The sequence below is a fragment of the Hyaena hyaena genome, unplaced genomic scaffold, assembly GCF_003009895.1.
Source record: "Hyaena hyaena isolate Hyena2069 unplaced genomic scaffold, ASM300989v1 scaffold_196, whole genome shotgun sequence".
In the NCBI taxonomy this organism is placed as follows: Eukaryota; Metazoa; Chordata; class Mammalia; order Carnivora; family Hyaenidae; genus Hyaena; species Hyaena hyaena.
The window spans coordinates 1,767,580-1,788,941 of record NW_024080828.1 but is presented as its reverse complement, the minus strand read 5'-3'; the positions used below and the strand labels follow the sequence as shown (position 1 = coordinate 1,788,941).

At 37.5% G+C, this 21,362-nt stretch overlaps 1 protein-coding gene and 1 pseudogene across 2 annotated transcripts in view; one reads left to right on the top strand and one right to left on the bottom strand.

The window, feature by feature from the left end:
• The window catches only part of ABHD17B (abhydrolase domain containing 17B, depalmitoylase), a 47,229-nt gene that overhangs the window by 19,200 nt on the left and 6,667 nt on the right, over window positions 1–21,362 (bottom strand). The gene's annotated exons all lie outside the window — the stretch shown is intronic.
• On the top strand, window positions 10,862–11,695 carry LOC120238007 (annotated as a pseudogene).

The following is a 21,362-nucleotide window of genomic DNA, read 5'->3' as shown; positions in this document are numbered from 1 at the left end:
GTAGCTTGTAAAACTTTTTTGGGGGTGTAGGTTGTATTCCCTTCTTTTTTTGGACCATGATATATACAGCACTCAGCAGTAAAGGGACTCCACTGTCTGAGATCACAGGACTCGATGAGTTCACTTTAGTAGGAAGATTCAACTCTGACTGAAAACATCTTACAAGGGCTGTGCTAACCTGGGAATAGAAACTTGAAACCTTAAGAAAAAAAAAAATTTAAGTACTATATTTATTATACTTCAAATTGAAAGGAGAAATTTTAGCAGAACTATTTTCTTTTAAAGGAATCATGTCAGTTACTTTTTTAGGTAGAGTTAAACTTTACTAGTAAGATTCTAGAAATACTTGGGAGAATAATTGGGTCAATGAGTCATCTGAAAACACCCTAGGAAATGTAGTTTTATTGGTAAATGGAACAGATGCCTTAATTAACTGGGAGTTTAGAAAAGTTTAGAGGAATTTCCCAACTAGGAAAAACTAACCAGCCATTGTCAAAATAAGATTTCTTTCCTACTGATGAGAAGAGTTGGGGTTAGACACACAAAGACAGTTGAGGTGAATATGACAAGCATCCCAGAGTTATCAAAAGTCTCAATCCTAGCATTTGGATATGAACCTATTTTTTTAGTTAAAAACAAAAACAAAAACTTAAGCAGTAAGGATTGGAAGATCAGAAGGGAATAAGCTGGAGAGCCTATAAACTATTCCAAACAAACTAATCTGGACCAGAAGTCCTAACATAGGTCAATGTGACCATTTTTATACTTATGTTCTCCCTCAATTTCTTAATATTTACTATAATACAGGAGCCATTAACAATATATAGCTAAATTTAAATTAAATATTTAGTTCCTCAGTCACACTAGCCACATAGGACTAGTGCCTACCAAAATGCATAGTGCAGAATGAACATTTCCAACACTGCAAGAAAGCCCTATTGGGCAGTGCTGACCTAGGATCTTTCAAAGTCAGGTAGTCTAGAACAAAAGTTTACATGCTTCCTACCATACTAGCTTGAAATGCTGTAGCGCTTTCGTTCCTAGCCTGTCCATCAAAGGACATGTAGGCAATTTTTATAGATCCTCCTATTGAATACTGTAAATGACACAGAACAAAATGAGATTACCTACACAATATTGTTTTAGAAGAATGCATTTTGAGAAAAACATTACATCTAACCCAATTCTTTTTTTTTTTTTAAGTTCCGTGTAATATGAGTTTCAAGTGTACAATATCGTGATTCAACATTTCCATACAACACCTAGTGCTAATCACAGCAAGTGCACTCCTTAATCCCCATCATCTATTTCACCCACCCCTCCACCCACCTGCCCTCTGGTAACCATCAGTTTGTTCTCTGATAGTTAAGAGTCTGTTTCTTGGTTTGCCCTCTTTTTTTTCCCCTTTGCTCATTTGTTTTGCTTCTTAACTTCTACATATGAAATTATATATTTGTCTTTCTCTAATGGACTTATTTTGCTTAGCATTATACTCTCTAGCTCCATCCACACAAATGACAAGACTCATTATTTTTCATGGGTGAGTAGTACGTGTGTGTGTGTGTGTGTGTGTGTACACATACATACATACACACACACCCCTTTACCCATTCATCAGTAGATGGACATGAGCTATTTGCAAAATTTGGCGATTGTAGATAGTGCTGCTATATACATCAGGGGGATCCCTTTGAATTAGTATTTTTGTATTCTTTGCATCAAACCCAATTTTAGCATAAGAGCCATTTTATGAAAAATAAGCAATGCAGGGCAATGCAGGTGGTTTAGATGGTTAAGTATCTGACTCTTGGTTTCAGCTCTAGTCATGATCTCATGGTTTGTGGGATTGAACACCATATCGTGCTCCACACTGACACTGCAGAGTCTGTTTGCGATTCTCTTTCTCCCCCTACCCTAGCTTGCACACACACTCTCTCAAAAGTAACAAATGTTTAGGGGAAAATGTATTAAAAAAAAAAAAAGAACAATACAAATCAGTTAAGACATCTATACATTTTAATGAATGGCTTTCATGAATCAAAGGGATTCATATTCTTGAAAGGTTCTTCTTTCAAGCAAGCAAAGGGCAAACCATAAGAACTGCAAGCAAACCATAAGAAACTATAAAAACACTTGTGACTATTAGCCAAGTAATTTTTTAAAATGTTTATTTCTGAATGTAGCCCATCCAGTATTCTAAACACTTACAATCCTGATGATGCACTTAAGCTCTAACAAGGAAATCAAGTCTTCCTAATGATTAAGTAGAAAGATAGTTTGATGACTTTTATGTTGTCATTATCACAAATTCCTATAAAGCTTTTGGTGACTGGAAAATGAATTATAACTTAGCTCTCAAAGTCACACCTGTACATGTTGCTGAGCATAAACTAAAACATGAACAGTCACATATTTTCCCCCCTTAATCATCAGTTTTTGGCACCTCTCCTGAAAGACTTTCCAAAACATGATTATCCTCAAAGTTCATAGAAAAGCTTCATAATACATTGGTAGACACATTCCACAAATACATATTATTCTCTTCATTTTTTAAAAGTTTATTTTGAGTGAGTGAGAGAGAAAGAGAGAGTGCACATGTACACATGAGTGGGACAGGGGCTGAACCTCATGAACTGTGAGATTGTGACCTGAGCTGAAATCAAGAGTTGGAACTAAGCCACCCGGGCGCCCCTCTCTCCACCATTTACAAGCAGTAAGATCTTTTTCTGGGAAACTTCTCAGGTGAACACTTAATGTATTCCACATCATATAATACTCATCTATAGCACAATAAAATCTAAAGGACTACTTCATTTAGTAATCATAATTAACGACTACTTCATTTCTGACTATAAATGATAAGCATAATCTTTTCAAAAGACTCTTATTACTGGTATCTCAACTGAATAAGAGTTAAAAGAAAAATTCAGAGCACCTAAGAGGTTAAAAAATAGAAAATAAGGCTCATTGCCAGGCTAAACTAAGGACTGGTTAAAAGTCAACTGAAGAATTCAATTTCCTAGATAGTCTCCCCAACCCAGAAGACCGGAAGTTATACTGGAGGAACTATTAAACTAATCTGAAAGAAAGATCCAGAAATATGGGAGGTTCCATGCGTAACTGGAAGAATGGGAAGCGTAGTGTTACCACAGTGAGAGAGAGCTGATCCTCTTCTGTAAGTGGATGTCAATATATAAGAAACAGTGATACAATACTGTTATCTAAAGATACGGAGGTAAATGTCAAAAGAATCCTTCAAAAATACATACATACATGCCCTGGGAAAGGATATATCAAAGAGATAGAATGGGGGCCTGGGCTTCTCAGTTTTCTTAACAAATATTGTTAAATCATTTGGCTCCTTAACCATGTGATCAAACATGTGCCTATATGAATTCAATAAAAATAGTAATTTAAAACAAGAAATCTCCTAATTCCAGTTCAAATCCAAATTTGGTTTAAATCCAGAAATTATGACTTTGGGTTATTTGTTTTTAGTTTGGTGTTTACTACTGTACTCATTTTACCTTTATTATTATGTATCCTCTAAAATGTACCCTATTTTCTCTCATCTCTGCTCATTCTGATATATTTATAGTTTTCATTGGTTATTTTAGTAACTTTAATTATGAATAATATATATATAATTGAACCTTTACATTTAGGAAGTTTCCACTGGCTCTTCATGTACTCATATATCTAAGTTTTAACTCATTTGCAGTTTGTTTTACAACTATTATGTTTTCCTATGTTTTCTCTTTAGGTTGATTTTTAAAAACTGAGTAACCACAAAAACTATTTATAATACTATTCACTGTCATCTGAGCAGTGTGATAAACCCCAGAGAATTGTTATTATTATTTTAGGTCGCTTAATTCCAAGTGTTAAGGCAATTTTACTCTGGTAATTGATAAAAAATAAGGCACATTTCAGGTTGCTTCATATTTGGGCTTTCTGAAGAGACTAATTTTAACTCAGAAGCTTTTTACCATACTTAACAAATTCTAACTTCTTACTCTTAAAATTTGTGCCAACAGAATTCATGTTGTTTTTGAAGATATTCGCAGATCCCAGTGAGTTGTTTTAATCTGAAACAGTTATGTTCTGGGCCAGCACATAGCCCAGTTGTCGGGCTTTACTTTATATATTTTAATTTTTCTTAAAAAGTTATATTTAAACATTTATTCTGCATATTCCCTAAATTTAAAAAGTTTTAAACATTTTATATCTGTAGTACTATGTGAATTGCCACCAGAAAATTAAATTCCACTCCACACATCTTTTTAAAAAGTATCTTCTAAAAGTATGGAAATGTACAGGGCACGTGGGTGGCCCAGTGGGTTGACTGTCTGACTCTGGCTCAGGTCATGATCTCATGGTTCGTGAGTTCAAGCCTCATATCGGGGCTCTGTGCTGACAGCGGAGAGCCTGGAGCCTGCTTTGGATTCTGTGTCTCCCTTTCTTTCTGTCCCTCCCCTGCTCATGCTCTGTCTCTCAAAAATGAATAAATTGTTAAAAAAAATTTTTTTAAGTATGGAAATGTATATGAAGGGCCCAGGAAGTTTAGTTTCAAGGAGCTAGACTCCCTGGGCTTAAAAATCTCTTCTTTGTATGATCAACTAACTGAACTAGTTTGTAAATTACCAACTATTTACTAGCCACAAGGATGTGTCCATCCTTATTGTTTTGAACCTTATTACACATACAATTTTCATTTCATATACTTAACATTCAAGTATATCTATTTCTCTCAATGGCTACCACACAGAAGTCACTCAAAAGCCCATGTTAGCTGAGCTTAAGGTCATAAAACAAGACAAATCAAACAGTATTATCACCAACTTATCACATTGAAGAATCTAAATTTGCAGGTTTGAAATTCTGGTAGGTTTTGAAAAGCCAAGCTACTGTTTATTTATAAAAATACAATTATATATAGCTAGATCTTGTCAAACCTTCCTAAGTATTAACCTTATTTAATCCTCAGAACAATCCTGTAAGACAGATGCCATCATCCTCCCCCTGGCCCAATTTACAGAAGAAGAAACAGAGAAGTTTAAATCTCCCAAGATCATAATGCTAGTAAATAGTAAAACCAGGATTCATATTCAGCAGTTTGGGTCCAGGGTACAAAGCTCTTTAATCATTAGTTATATTGGTATGTAAGAATGAAATGTTTTGCTATGGTGTGAACATGGAAAGAAAGTATAATAAATCCAGTAGAAGAAGAAAAGGATGAAAGAACTTTCCATTCCATATACCAAAAACCCAAACAAAAATTAAGTTAAAAAAAATCTAGGGGCAACTAGGTGGCTCAGTTGGTTAAGCGTCCGACTTGGGCTCAGGTCATGATCTCACGGTTCTTGAGTTTGAACTCCATGTTGGGTTCTTGTGCTGACAGCTCAGAGCCTGGAGCCTGCTTCAGATTTTTGTGTCTCCCTTTCTCTCAAAAATAAATAAACATTTAAAAACATTAAAAAAAAAATCTAAGGCTGGATGAAGAAAATAAGTTGTTTAGAAAGTGAGAGAATGTATCTGGGGAAGAGGAAGGAAGTGGTTTTGGGTACCAAATGGCAAGAAATAAGTAAAATCTGAACTGGTATCTATACAGTCACAGCTTTGCTGCTCTCTCCTGAAGACTGAGGTCCTTTTTTTTAAAGGCAAATTTTGGGGCCTTTTGCCTCTGGCTCAAACGGAAGAGCACGTGACTCTTAATCTCAGGATCATGATTTCCAGTCCCATGTTGAGTGTAGTTAAATAAAACTAAAAACAAAAAAATAAAAGGGCAAATTTTACTTATTATGTGGAAGTAATATATTTCAGTGGGCTTCAAATGTGTAAGGATTCTAGTAAGCCTTTGGATATACGCTTCAATATTATCAGATTCCTATTTCAAAAAATGTGCCTGAAATGGACCACACCAAACTGTTCTCAAAGGTGGCCTAAGTTTGCATTAACATCTATACTACCAACCTATGGGGATTTGTCATTTGAATTGACTTTGATACATTAATGAATGTAAGTGATACTCTGTTAGGATGCCAATGAATGGTACTGCATCTAGAAATCACTTTGGGAAGAACTGAATTCTTTCAGTGTTTATATTCTTGAACAAGAGGGATTTACATCTTTTTAAAAATTCTATCGTCTTTTTTTTTTTTTATTTTTTTTTTTAATATTTTTTAATTTATTTCTAGGAGAGAGAGAGACAGCGTGAACAGGGGAGGGTCAGAGAGAGAGGGAGATACAGACTCCAAAATAGGCTCCAGGCTCTGAGCTGGCAGTCAGCACAGAGCCCGACGTGGGGCTCGAAACCACGAACCGCGAGATCATGACCTAAGCGAAAGTCGGACGCTTAACCGACTAAGCCACAGGCGCCCCTAAAAATTCTATTTTCTAATCTTTGTTAATGTACAGAAATGCAATTACGTTTTTGTGTATTGACTTGATATACATGTGAATTTTTATAAATTCTTATTTTCTAATTTTTTTCTTCTTCTAATGCATTTACTACCAGGATTCCAGAATACTGTCTTAATGTTGAGACACTGACGGTATTCTTTTTTTAAGGATACTTTCTCCTACAGAATTTTTATGGATGTCCTTTAAGCTCTTAAAAAACCAGGAAAGAAGAAAATTTCCTTAAGAGCTTATTTAGTAGGATAATTTCCACAAAACCAACTTGACAATATGGAATAATCCTAATTTGGTGATAATGTAAAATTTTTAAATGTAATACTAAACTCACTTGCTAATAGTTTTTACATAGAATTTTTTCATTTATATTCATGATTGAGAATGGCCTTTCATTGCCTGTTTTCATACTTCTCGTCAGGTTTTTGTAGATTATGTTTTATGTCAACCTCATATAATTTAGTTGGGGAGTGTTCTCTCCTTGTGCTAAAGAAAAATCAGTTATATTTTCTTATAATCAATAATTAGATTTTTTAATATTTTTACCACCTAAAGGTTTTTTTTATCTCTTTTGTCGCATGCTATTCTTTTCCTCTAGTTTAACTCTTTTTAAAAATACTTATGATCAACTATACTTCAATTGAAGAAAATAAAAAATTGTGTACTGTTAATATGTGCAGCTTACGGTCAATTACAACAATAACATATTTAAAAAACAGAATACTTCTGTAGTAGCTATCTATTCCAATGAAGTCAGAGAAATTGATACCTCACAAAACAATGCTGCCTACTGCACAGAAACTCCTTAACGTAATGAGTCTATTGAACAATGTCTGATACACAGACTTTTGGAGTTCATAGATTCACCATTCAGTGTCAATTACCAGAGAACAGATGAAGATGTCTGTCATTGCAATGATGTATAATGGGAATACTACCTATTTCACAGGGTTGCTTTGAGAATGAAGTAAAATAAGCAAGACCTAACACAAATCTGAAATTCAAACTGAGAGGTTGTCTGTTGCAAGAAAAGACTAAGAGCTGAGATCCAATCAGACATTGGTAATAGAATTCTATCTCCAAACCTTAAATGTGGTGTTGAATGATTTGTTTCTATGAAATCTTGGCAGCCTCCCTGGGCTATGCATTAGCATGGAAACAGAGATGGAATTGGTATTGGTGGTACATAAATCAACTAGGAATCTGAGCCAGTTTGGAGCTGTTGAATAATTCCTTTCCCACAAAGGTATTTGTGGCCATTGCTGTTGTTATTTCAGCATTTTATATTTTACTTTCTTTGTGAGCCCTCTTGCTCAAGTCTGATATTTCTGAGTTTTGTTCTGTTACCTTGTATCTGAATTTTGAGTTTCTGTCTGGTTTCCTTATGCCTGAATTCTCCCTTCAATTTTTAGGACTTGGTGATATAATTTATTTCACTTTCAATCACTCTCAGCTCCATGCTTACAAGCACATAAATCATCCAAGCTTCTACTTGGGTAGAGGGGCTAAAGATAATAACGTGTAGAGGGCACTCACTGTAAAGAGAGGCAAACTGGCTGCCTAGTGTACCTTGTTAGAGGCCTGACTAATCCCCAGTCTGAGAGCCACTGGGTCCACTGGGGTCCCCGGGTGTTGTAACCGAAAAAGATCTGAAGCCAATGTATATGCTCCCTGGGTTTACTGGTAGGAAGCTGGATTTCAACTCCGCTTGTGCTTCAGGGTGACAGTCCATTTTAACAAGGGTAGGCCCCTAAAATGTCTCAATTCTAAACAGGAAAAAACCCAAGATGGCTAGGTCCAAATCCATCCCTCTTTTTTGCTTCATTTTAGAATTTTCATCTTTCTGAGAATAGCTTCTCTTGGAATTATCAGGAGGCATGGATATAGTAGACTCCTGAGCACTGGAAAGCTTCACAGACCTTGTACTAATCCAACAGACACATTCACAGTGAGACTAAAAGTCATCTCTATCCAATAAACTAGTATTATTGAGGGAAAGCAGGTGCAGAAATGCACAAGGATGTTACACAGGAACTTCGACCTAAAAGTTTAAGAGGGGCTTTGAGGAGTAGCATGTATTTATGTGGCTTCTTTACTATCTGTCAGTGCTGGGGCCGAGCACAAATCACGAATCCCATGATTACACATTGCTTAGATGTCCTCTATCTCCCCCACCGTGTCAACCACAATTCAGGAGTTTCAGTGGTTGCCATCAGGGAGGTGTTCTTAGTTACAGGAAGGCAATATAGTATAACCCTTCAAGGACTGACTAGACTCAATTACATGCCTAAGGCCCACGTCCTGGTCAAATGGGCATACTATCTCTCAGGGCTAAATTAACTACTTTTGCTTCTTACTCTCAAGATTCTGCTTTTTGTAGAAGAGCAGTTTGGAAAATCTCAGCTCTGACAACTTTAAGTGACATTTCAGAAACTGTTCTCACTGCTGCTTGTCCTGCCCTCTTATACCAGCTCTGACTGAACCGAGGGCACGTTAAGAAAGTGATAAGCCAGTGGTACATGGGTGCACAGTTGGTTAGACGGCCAGTTCTTGGTTTTGGCTCGGGTCATGATCTCATGGTTTGTGACTTTGAGCCCTACTGTTTTTGAGCACTGTCAGTGCAGAGCCTGCTTGGGATTCTCTCTCTCTCTCTCTCTCAAAATAAATAAATATAACTTTAAAACAAAAAAGGAAGGCAGAAGCCAATGTTAATCTGTAAAGTAGAAAAATGCTACATTACCTTTCTTTGAAAAGTCTGGGTGATATGAAGAATGTATCAAGCCTTTCAGGCTCTATAATACCACCTAGTCAATATTCTAATGCTGAATGAATTGTTTCTTATTAACATCCTCTACCCCAAATGGCAATATATCAGGATAACATACTGTGATATACTGCTCTCAGACCTGACATTGGACAAACTCTTATGTGGATGGTTCTGAGCTAATAACTCTTTAATCAATCCCATGCAAAATCAAAATCAGTTAGTATGTTATTAGCTTGGGGACAAAGCTGAAAATTACCTGAGCTAGCACCAATATTAAGAATATGTGGGGGTGCCTTAGTCGCTCAGTCAGTCAAGCATCCAACTCTTGACTTCACCTCTGGTCATGAGTTCGAGCCCCACTTTAGACTCTTCGATGACAGAATGGAGCCTGCTTGGGATTCTCTCTCTCTCCTGCTCTCTGACACACCCCTGCTAACTCTTTCTCTTTCTCAAAACAAATAAACATTAAAAAAAACATAAAAAAAAAAGGGGGGGGGCACCTGGGTGGCTCTATTGGTTGAGCATCGACTTTGGCTCAGGTCATGATCTTGTGTCAGGCTTTGTGCTGACAGTTCAGAGCCTGGAGCCTGTTTCAGATTCTGTGTCTCCCTCTCTCTGCCCGTTCCCTGCTCATGCTCTGTCTCAGTCTCTCAAAAATAAATAAACATAAAAAAAAAAAAAAAGAATATCAGCAACTGCTGAAACTGCATACTAAGTTTGTAGAAGAAACATCCAAAACATTTACTAATAGAGTGCCCTGAAAATACAAACTGTGTGCCCTGCACACAAACTAGATTACAATTCTGGTAGCAGACTTCTTCTTGGTCTGGGGATATACCTTCACCTGGGCATTTAAGGAATATCCATAGTTCTTTCACTTACCCAGTGGGGGTTCCAGAGAACCTGGTCAAGACACTAGACTTCTAAAAAATATCTGAACTGGGGCACCTGGGTGGCTTAGTTGGTTAAGTGTCCGACTTTCGCTTAGGTCATGATCTCGTGGTTCGTGGGTTCGAGCCCCGCGTCGGGCTCTGTGCTGACTGCCAGCTCAGAGCCTGGAGCCTGTTTCAGAGTCTGTGTCTCCCTCTCTCTCTGACCCAGCCCTGTTCACGCTGTCTCTCTCTCTCTCCTAGAAATAAATAAAAATTTAAAAAATATCTGAATCCTTATTGGAGGTATATTTACAGATACTGGGGAGGGGAGAGGACTAGAATTCTGAATTGTGAATATAATGAGATTCCAGATTTTTAAAGTAAGGCTACCAGCTTTCCACAGATCTGTAAAAAGGTACTAAAATTATCATGCTAATATCAACTGAAGAAACAGGGGTATACACATTCCTCTTCTCCTAAAAGACATATACAAACCCCTTCCTGAGGACAGGGGACTATCACTTTTCCTCCTACCTTTTATTTAACTGTTTGTGTGTTGTTTATTTATTTATTGAGAAAGCACGAGTGGAGGAAGGGCAGTGAGAGAGGGAGACACAGAATCAGAAGCAGGCTCCAGGCTCTGAGCTGTCAGCACAGAGCCCCACACAGGGCTTGGGCTCTAACTTGTGAACCTCGAGATCATGACATGAGTACCAGTTGGAGGCCTAATGGACTGAGCCACCCAGGCACCCCTCTCTCCACCGTTTAAAGGGCAAATGTGCTTCCCTGAGAAAAGAGAAAACACCAAATGGTGGAGGACACTAGTGCTGTGGGAGGGCCCCGAGGATGGGACGCCACAGCAGTAGCTTCTGGCAGCTTCTGTAGCAGCATCCGGGGGTCAGGGTTACAACAGGAGTCAAAGCTGCCAAGATCACCGAGCTCACAGAGGCAAGGACAAGGAGTGGATCCCCATGACCAAGCTGGGCCACCTGGTCAAGGACATGAGGGTCACGTCCTGGAGGAGGTCTATCTCTTCTTCCACCCATCATGGAATCTGTGATCACAGACTGTTTCCCGGGGGCATCCCTCAAGGATGAGGTTTTGAAGACTATGCTGGCACAAAAGCAGACCCGTGCTGGCCAGCAGACCAGGTTCTAGGCATTTATTGTCATTGGCGAGGACAATGGATACGTCGGTCTGGGTGTTAAGTGCTCCAAGGAGGTAGCCACTGTCATCCATGAGGCCAGGATCCCCGTCAAGCCCTCCACTGACCTGTGTGGCGAGGTGACTCAGGGGACACAATCGTCAAGCCACACACCGTCCCATCGGGGTGACCGGCCGCTGTGGCTCTTGCTGGTGCGCCTCATCCTCGACCCCAGGGACACCGGTGCCGTCTCCGCCCCTGTGCCCAAGATAAGGGTGATGATGGTCCTAATGACCGCTACACGTCAGCCAGGGACGGCACTGCCACCCGGGCAACTTCACCAAGGCCACTTCTGATTCCCAAGACCTGTCTCTCCCCCCTCTCTGGAAAGAGACTGCATTCATCAAGTCTCCCTGTCAGGAACTCACTGACCACCCTGTCCAGACCCATGCCATCTCCGTGCAGAGGACCCAGGCTCCAGTTGTGCTCACCACATAGTTTTATACAAGAAAAATAAAATAATAAAAGCCTGTTAAAAAATAAAGGCAAATGTCAAGATTAAAAAAAAAATTAGAAAAGAGAAAATTGATCAAATCTACATATTTTCACGTTGATATAAAAAGGGTTCTTTTTCTAAGCTGAAGGAGCTGAATTAGGTTAGGAATATTGTATATATCTCTTCCAGAAGCTCTGGGGAAATAAGGCTTGGGATGTCTACTTGTAGATTCCACAAAGTAGGGAAAGACAGGAAAATTTTTAGATGTTTCATGGGAGACACATGTATTTATAACTAGAAATAATTTTAAGTGCCAATTAATGCTAAGAGACTGATCTGCCCTTCCTACCTAAAGATTAATCCAAGAAGAGCTACAGCTCTCTTTTTCCCTATAAACAGAAGCTCCAATAAGTTATAAAATTAACAACAGTTTGTTTAGAGGGCTTTAACAGATCCATCCATATTATTAACTTCTTATAACTTTGTTACATAGGACATGAAATCATCTAGCAGAGAAACTACTTCCTAAGACATAAAACCAAGACTAACAATGTCAAGGGCTGGAAAAAATCACGAGCCTCTCATCCCAGTGAGGCAGAAACATCAATTATCATTTATTTTAAAAATCAGAAGAACATATAAAAGTATACGCAATTAGTACTGTCTATTTAACAATGTACCAGCTTTCATCCTCCCACCTTTAAAAAAATTTTTTTCCATAACAGGGTCTGTATAAAAAACCCTGGTCTATAAATTAGAAAGGCTGGATTCTATTCCCTACTCTGACACTAACTAGCTCTGAGACATGAGGGAAGGCATTTCCCCCTGAATCTCAGCCTCCTTATCTCTAACATCAAAGGCCTGAGTTCAATGGCAATTAAACTACATTCTAGCATACAGGAGTCTTAATTTTGAATGTAAGTATAAAGTGGCTAAGAAGGACTAATAGAGTAAGTGTCCAAATATAATGGAAACAAAGTAATAATTTATTCATTCCAAAATGTTTTTTTGGATTCTTGGGCTTTCCTCATATTAAAGGTACCTAGGGTCTAATCTTTCCTTTCTCTGACAATTACCTTTTTCCTTGGTTTCTTTAGCTTTTATCTTCTACTTTAGCGTTTTGTTCAAAGATTCATTTACAAAAATTTTTTAAAATGTTTTTATTGAGTTTTTAAGAGAGAGCGAGTGAGCGACAGCGAGCGAGCGCACGAACACAAGCAGGGGAGGGGCAGAGAGAGACACAGATTCAGAAGCAGGCTTCAGGCTCTGAGCTGCCAGCACAGAGCCTGACACAGGGCTAGAACTCAGGAATCACGAGGTCATGACCTCGTGCTCAACTGACCAAGCCACCAAGGTAGCCCCCCCAAAGACTCCTTTTTGAAAGAAATTTCAAATGCCTTCCTTGTTTTGATGACATTCTGCTGTATTATAGGACAGACTGAAAATGGAAGTGGTCCAAATCTGCATTTATGTATTAACCATTAATTCTCAAGAATAGGTTCTTTCACTAGGCCAGTTCTGAGACATAACCTCATAAAAATGTTTATTTGGTGAAGGAGTGATATTTCAGTTATTTAAATTAAATCAGTGTTATCCTACCACTTATTTAATAAAGCAGTAATAAAGTAGGGCAGATATAAATCGGTTTCAGCAAATAAGAAGCAAAAGAAAACCACATGGCTTCAAAATGGATCAGAGTACAATTTCAACTGTCCCTCCAAATATTCATTTTGAAAAAGGTATTTTTATCAAACATGTGGAAAAAAGAACCACAGAACTGCATGGTAAGCAGCATATAAGTATATTCTTCCTATCAGTCCCTTCTCCATCTATATAACTTATACATTTAGTAGGGATACAGGGAGGAATTATGGCATTTATGGTCTCAACAGAAGTATAATGTTCCTTAACAAGATCACTGCCTCTCTTTACACAGATTGTGTAACAGGTCTGTCAATCCTTACTAATACGGCCTTCAGTTGGTCTACCAACAGTTTGGCCATCTAAACAAGCTGCCGTCTCCACCACTTCCTTCTCCTCTGCTTGCCAGCTGCTTTTTCTTAAATATAATCATCAGTAAGTTCAAATGTGAAGAAATGCCACCACTCTTAGAAAATGTGTAATCAACACTTGTCACTCTCACTTTGTGCTTAATACCTTTCCTCTCTCAACAAATCAACATTTTGTCAATGTTTCTTCAAACATGACTATTTTACCTTTTGCACACATTTTCTTGAGGAGTACATAACAAGAACTAGAATGATTATTTCAAAGAAATAAGGTTTAAATGCCCAATTAAAGAAAAGAGCACCATGCTTGATAAATTTAAGAGTCAATTTAAATTCTTTCAGACTTCCGGTAAATCATTTAATGGCTCTGAGTCTTTTTCTTCAGTTGAAAAATATGGTAACTAGTTTCATGTTCATTCAAGTCTTTTTATTCTAAATTCATGTGTTCTTTAAAAAAATTTTTTTTAATGTTTATTTATTACTGAGACAGGGAGTAACACAGCATGAGTGGGGGAGGGGCAGAGAGAGAGGGAGACACAGAATCCGAAGCAGGCTCCAGGCTCTGAGCTGTCAGCACAGAGCCCGATGCGGGGCTTGAACCCACAAACTGTGAGATCATGACCTGAGCTGAAGTCGGACACTCAACCGACTAAGCCACCAGGCGCCCTGCATATGTTCTTTTGTAAATTGGTAGTCAATATTTTAAATGTATTATAGTGAATGAATATGTATAATTTATTATTAATAAATCAATGATCTTTTCATCTTATAAAAATTAAGTACCTATATAACACGGGGTAGATTTAAGCTTCAGAAGTCAGACAAAGGTAGATATCAACAATTAGGAAAAACTTTGTGCAGTTAGAACTTAGACTAGGATGTGATTTCCAAAAGCAGCACATACAATTCTCTTAAGTTACTTTTCTATGCTTTACTGTAGTTCCCAGCTTTTGCAAATGAAAGGACTGACCAGGGTTATGTTGAATAAGGCAACAGAAGGAACTCAATGTGTGAGTAAACAAACAAATGGAAAGTATTTGCGAGTGAAGTGTGAATTTCTCGCCCATGTTCTCCAAATTTACAATTTCTTTTCTATACAGCCTACAGGGTGATAACCTGCTTAAGAACTCTTCTATGGCTTCCTTCAGTACTTGCAATAAAATCTAACTTCACAGGTTCTTAAAGTCCTTATGGGATTAGGCCTTTGTTAGCTTTTCCAAATTTATTTTGTTACTCTTTCATCACTTACAGTTGTAGACTCCCTCCTCATCTTCCATGTCTTTAAAAAGTAGGAAAGCTGTTTCCACTTCAGGGTTTGCACACTCTCTACTTGATTTCTCATTATTCCGATCCTGTCAACCTCTAATCTAAGTTAGGGTATTCCTTTTCATAGCAGCCAGTTCTTTTCATTTTTAGTTGAAAATTGTGATCCCTGTTATGTATTCACCTGTGGGCTTACTTGATAGATGCCTAGTGTCTTTACTATGAGGTCAGTGACCATGTTTTCTTTAGCACTACATAGGAAGTATCTGATCAATAACAATCTAAGTGAAAAAGAATAAAGAAAATAAGAACTTACAGTTTATACCTAAAGACCTGATAGAATATAAACTGAGTTAGTGCTAAATATAATCAGAATAGATTTTGTTTTGTTGTTTTGAACCAGGATTCACAACACTAATTTATTGCTTGAATCTTTCTGGAAATCATGATGATTATTAAACTGCATTTCTATTTACACTGCACTCTTTGTATTAAAAAAAAAAAACACACCTTCTGATATATTTAAAATCCTTAAGAGAGGAAGTTAAATAAACAGGCCATTAAGTTGAGGACAATTACCGCACATATAAATTACTAATTTGCTAGTTAAAGATGTTTTATCTGGTCAAAGCCCATTAACTGTAACATAGCAAATCAATTTCTTGATTATAAAGCTGTAATACAATACTTTTTAAAAAAAATTTTTTTTTATTTTTATTTATTTCTAGGAGAGAGAGAGAGACAACGTGAGCAGGGGAGGGTCAGAGAGAGAGGGAGATACAGACTCCCAAACAGGCTCCAGGCTCTGAGCTGGCAGTCAGCACAGAGCCCGACGCGGGGCTCGAACCCACAAACCGCGAGATCATGACCTAATCGAAAGTCGGACGCTTAACCAACTAAGCCACCCAGGCGCCCCTATAATACAATACTTTTATAGATCAAGTTATATCATGAGTGTTTGAAAAGTTGGAAAATACTTTATTTGAAGGCTGGCCAAAAAGAACAAAAGCTGAAATGCTTCCCAATTGATTAATTTGGGAGGCCATTGTAAAGGGCCTAGTACTCATTAATTATTTTGAAGAGATAATTTAAGTTTCCTATTGGCAAAAACAGAACAACATTCTCTTATGTTTGAGGGTTTCTTTTGGTATAAAATGTGTGCTAATGAGAGGATTTACATCTTGAAGCATTCATTTTTAAAAAATACTTATTTATTAAGAGAGGAGGGAGCAGAGAGAGAAAGAGGGGGGGGGGAGAATCCCAAGCAGGCTTTGCACCCGTCAGCAGAGCCTGATGTGGGGCACGATTCCATGAAGTGAACTGTGAGATCATGACCTGAGCTTCAATCAAGAGTTGGATACAGAAGCATCCATTTTTATATTGTTCAAGCATTTAAAATAAATGATTTGTTCCTGTAGCTCCCAGGTGCAGCATACTGTCTTTAAGTGGTAAGGTACCAATCAATGCCCTACCACCACCATAAAAGCATCAAATTTATCTTTCAAGGTGACTTGCCTTGCCATCTACTTAGGGTAGTCAACTGTAGCTGCTGAAGGCCTCAGGTAGTGGAGCCTATCTTCGCTCAAACTTAAAAGCAGACTGACTAGTGACTGGAATACCCAGATGGCAAGAAGCCAAGTCCTTCCCTTTTCCTTTTTTAGCATCAACATCAGGGAATATCAGCAAATGGCTTGCTAACCATGTCCATACCTTCAGGACTTAGGGGAGGAGAATGTTGGCAATAATGGTGGTTATAAGCCTCTGAATCTCGATTCTTTTTCTGTATTACTCTAATTGCTTTCCAGTACTATTAAAGGCAGAAGCAGAACTTCAGATTTAAAGAACGTGGGGGCCTATCTAGCTCTGTTCTTCACTTTGGTAGGAAGCCTAAACAAATGTGTTCATTAAAGATGTGCTGTTATAGTTGACTAGGCAATAGTTATGTTTTATAAGCAAATACGTTTATGTATACAGGAAAACGTTCCCAAAACGGTAATGTAGTCAGCCATGGTATGTTAGAGCAACTTGATGCCCTATCTCTAAAAATATTTGGGGGCACCTGGCTGGCTTGGTTGGTGGAGCATACAACTCTTGATCTCAGCATTGAAAATTCAAGCTCCATTCTGGGTGTACAGATTACTTAAAAATAAAATCTTAAAAAAAATTATTTTTGGATTTACAACGGCTTTTGCCAATTTTAAAAGTCATAATAAATAACCCCCAGAAGTATCTAGTAAGTTAACAAAAGGAAATAGTTCATGAATTAATGCTATGTATTTCTCAGAGTTGCTTCACTTTATCATTTTATTAATTTCTTTGAAGTCTGGTAATAAGAAATCAATTTACAGCAAAACAAAATATGAGTTTCTAACAAGGGGGAAATACAATATTTAGCTTTTTTGAACACAGATGTTTAGCTGTAAGAATTGATGTTTGTTATAAAATAGTAACATTGTACTGTATTTTTGTGTATAAAATTGTCATCTGAGAAGTCTTGGAAAGGGTTGTTTGAGGACTGGTACTTTACTTATGATAGTTATCATTCTTTGGCAAAATGAAAAAAGCTAAGGACAAGAGTAGTGGGCTTAATGATTTTAAAGGTTTCCCTTTTATTTGGACATTGTCTTTTCTATTTTTGTTAAAATACATTGTTGTGAAAAAGAAAACTTATGTAAAAATTAACAGGAACTAAGTTAAAAAAATTTTTAAAGTAATTTTAATGAACAAAAATTATGGTAGCCTCTTCTTGTTCTTCCCTTTGGGGAAATTTGACGCTAAAAAAATAAAAAAGTTTTAGTACTAAACATAAATGCGATCAAATCCCAGCTTGTTTAATAACTAGTGCTTTGGTCTTCTTTTGTTTTCCAGTCTTTTTATCTCAATCATACCCATGGCTTTAATCACTTCTTATACACTGAGGCCTAAATCTAAAACAAATCCTTAGCACAGACATTTCCCCCACGCTGCAAACTGAATATCTCCATCTGTACAGCCCTCTCCTCCCTTTCCCTCTCTTCATTCCTCTTATTCAGTCAAGGCCCATCATATCCTATGTATCTCTCTCCACTCCCTCAGCTACATCTTTGCTCAATCATTTTTTATTTAACATTACAAAATCACTAAAATCTACCTCATACATGACCCTCTAATCCAGACTCTATACTGATGTCAGGTGATGTCACTTTTTTGTTTAAAATCTTTCAATGCGTCCTACAAGCCCTCTTGAATAAACTGTATTCTTTAGTATGTCATACATGATTCCCTCATCCTCTGTTTCCCAGTCTCTAGCCTTATTTCTGAGCATTTCCCTATTCATTCATTCTACTGAACATCATACTATTATTCCTCAGTGAGAGACCTAGTCTTTCTTCCCTCTATGCCTTTGTGCAAACCGTTTCTTTTCTCTCCCCCAACTCAATCACTTCCCCTACAAATAAATAAAACATCTTTTACTGTTTTAAAGCCTCTGTTCAAGTTTTACTCTGTTCTATATATAGGGGGAAAAAATCTCCCTTGAACAATGTACATGCTAACAGATTGAATCTCTCAGGTGAAACTTTCTGAGGTGCATATGCATGTATCAAGTTGTGAAGCAAAATGTCTTTCTTTTGCATTCTAACAGAAAAATGGAAAACCATTACCCTAAAGGATTATATCTGAATGTCCTTAATGTATAATTTTAAAAAGTTCTTCTCTTATTAACTTTACTGCACTAAATCTTTACTAATAAAAGCAACATTAAGGTCTATTAAAAAGCTCTGAACAAAATGTAACCCACAGTGTTACACTTACAAGCTTGCCCAAACCAGTTACCAAATAATTGATATGTAGAGAGTAATTTTTTACTTTTGGGGTTGGGGATGGCTAAGCTAGAGAGTAAAAAATTAAAATATCTAGGTCATAGTCAGTGGATAGTATTTTTGGAAAAAGTTTATTATAGGAATTATTTTGATTGACTTTAATTTTAAAAACACATTTAAGAACAATCTGAATTCAGAAGCAAAGCAAGTTTATTGGAACTGATAAAATGATAATGTCTTCTATCTTAGTTCCTGGAGGAACTCTTGTTTTACTATGGATTTGTTGAGGTTAGAACATAGACTTGCTTACTACATCAAGTTAATGAGGTTATTTCAACCCCCTTTCTTTTTTACTCTTACCTATACTAAGCATATACTTATTCTAAGACAACCATAGTGTTTGAATTTCTTTAGCAGTATGTATTTTTAATAGTAAACACCTCTAACTCTACTGCCAATTCTTTTTGTTGTTTATTTATTTTGAGAGACAGAGAGGGAGAGAAGGAGAGAAAGTGAGAGCAGGGCAGAGGGAAGACAGAGAGTCCTTAAGCAGGCTCCACACTGCCAGCACAGAGTCCTAAGTGGGGCTTGATTCCATGAACCACTGTGAGATCATGAACTGAGCTGAAATCAAGAGTTGGATGACTGAGCCACCCAAGTGCCTTCTATTGCCAATTCTAATAACGCACCCTTAGATACTATGAGAAGCTTCACAGAGGAAAACTGAAGATAAAGTCATAGCTAGAATACTGTGTCCTAATGATTTCCCAAAGGCCACGATTTAACAATATAACATAAGCTACATATTTTGCTTTTCTAGAGAGTCAGTTTCAGCATATTGCAGAAAGGAATAAAAAGGAGCACAGGGAAAATGTAACCAAATGTAATCATACTCCAACCAAATTCTCCTTGACTTTCTGTGTCATTTTATACCATTTAGCAGCTTCAATTCCTTCCAAGTGCAAGGCGATACATATCCACTGCCTCCAACACAAAGATGGTATGCAGTGATCAATGAGCTAATGGCTATAATACAATTTGAAGCTCTAGCACAAAGACACTATAAATACAAAACACTTCCTCAACAAAGCTAAGAGGATTTTCACACATAAGAAGAGTTATAGGTAGTTTACAAATGAGTATGTTAATAAAATATATTATGACACTGACTGGTTCTTCCCATTAGTATTTCAGAATAGGTGGGTTAAGATTTATCAGCTGGTGAGACAGATAATTACACTGTGACAAATGCTATGAAAATACAGAGTGCCATACGAGAATTAGGTGGGAGCAGGAGGTAGGTGTTTTCACTTGTTATCTCCTTTAATCTTCTTAATAATACTTTCCCCAGTTTATCATTCCTTTATACACGAGTAAATCAAGGCTTCATGTTTAAGTCAGTTAATTTGTTCAAGTTCACACAACTCAAGTGGGAGACCAGGGAGACAAGACTATATTCTGTCCACTCTTCCAAGATTTTGCTAATATCTGCAGGGCTAGTGCCATGGCTGCACACCTCTGCTTGTTCTCCCCTTCTTGGTGACGCTAACCCTAACCACCTTATTTAACAGGTCAAACTGCCTCCTTTTGATTTCTCCCTACCTTTCACTGCTTTTTCTTTATTTTATTTTTCCTTAATTTTTTAAATAGTTTTTATTTATTTTTGAGACAGAGAGAGACAGAGCATGAGTGGGGGAGGGGCAGAGAGAGAGGGAGACACAGAATCTGAAACAGGCTCCAGGCTCTGAGCTGCCAGCACAGAACCTGATGCGGGGCTTGAACCCAATGAACAGCGAGATCATGACATGAGCCGAAGTCAGGCACTTAAACGACTGAGCCACCCAGGTGCCCTCACTGATTTTTCTTTATAAGTATTTATCACTTTCTAAATATTAGACATTTTTAAAAATAGTTTATTGTCAAGTTGGTTTCCATATAACACCCAGTGCTCATCCCCACAAGTGCCCTCCTCCATGCCCCCCACCCCATCTGCCCTCAGTTTGTTTTTGGCATTCAAGAGTCTCTCATGATTTGCCTCCCTCCCTCTCCCCTACTATTTTTCCCCTTCTTCTCACCCATGGTCCTCCGTTAAGTTCCTCCTAATTAAATATTAAGACATTTTAAAAATTTTGTATATTGTCTACGGTCCTCTGCTAGGTGGCAAGCCCTCCGAAGCTAGGGATCTTTACAGATGTACCCCAAAATTTAGAATAGAAACGAATATACAATAGACACTGACCTAATTTCCCTTTATCTTTTCACCTTTAACTGTATGCAAGAACTCATGTAACCATTCTCACTTTTAATTCTAGGGAAAACAAAATAGGAGCTATATCTGAGGCAAATTAATATTAAAATATTTAAATTTAGTCTAAAATTCTGTTTAAAAATTAGGGTATAAATAATCATTAAAAAAATTCTAGCCCGAATACAACACGATGAAAACACCCAAACAAACTGAAATGTGTAGGGTGCAAATGATGAAAGCTCAGCATTTAATGAGTGCCTACTCACTTTCTATGATGCTTCACAGACTGAATGTAAGAATGGAACATGTGAATTAGAATACTCTAAAGCAGTGGGTCCCAAAACGTATA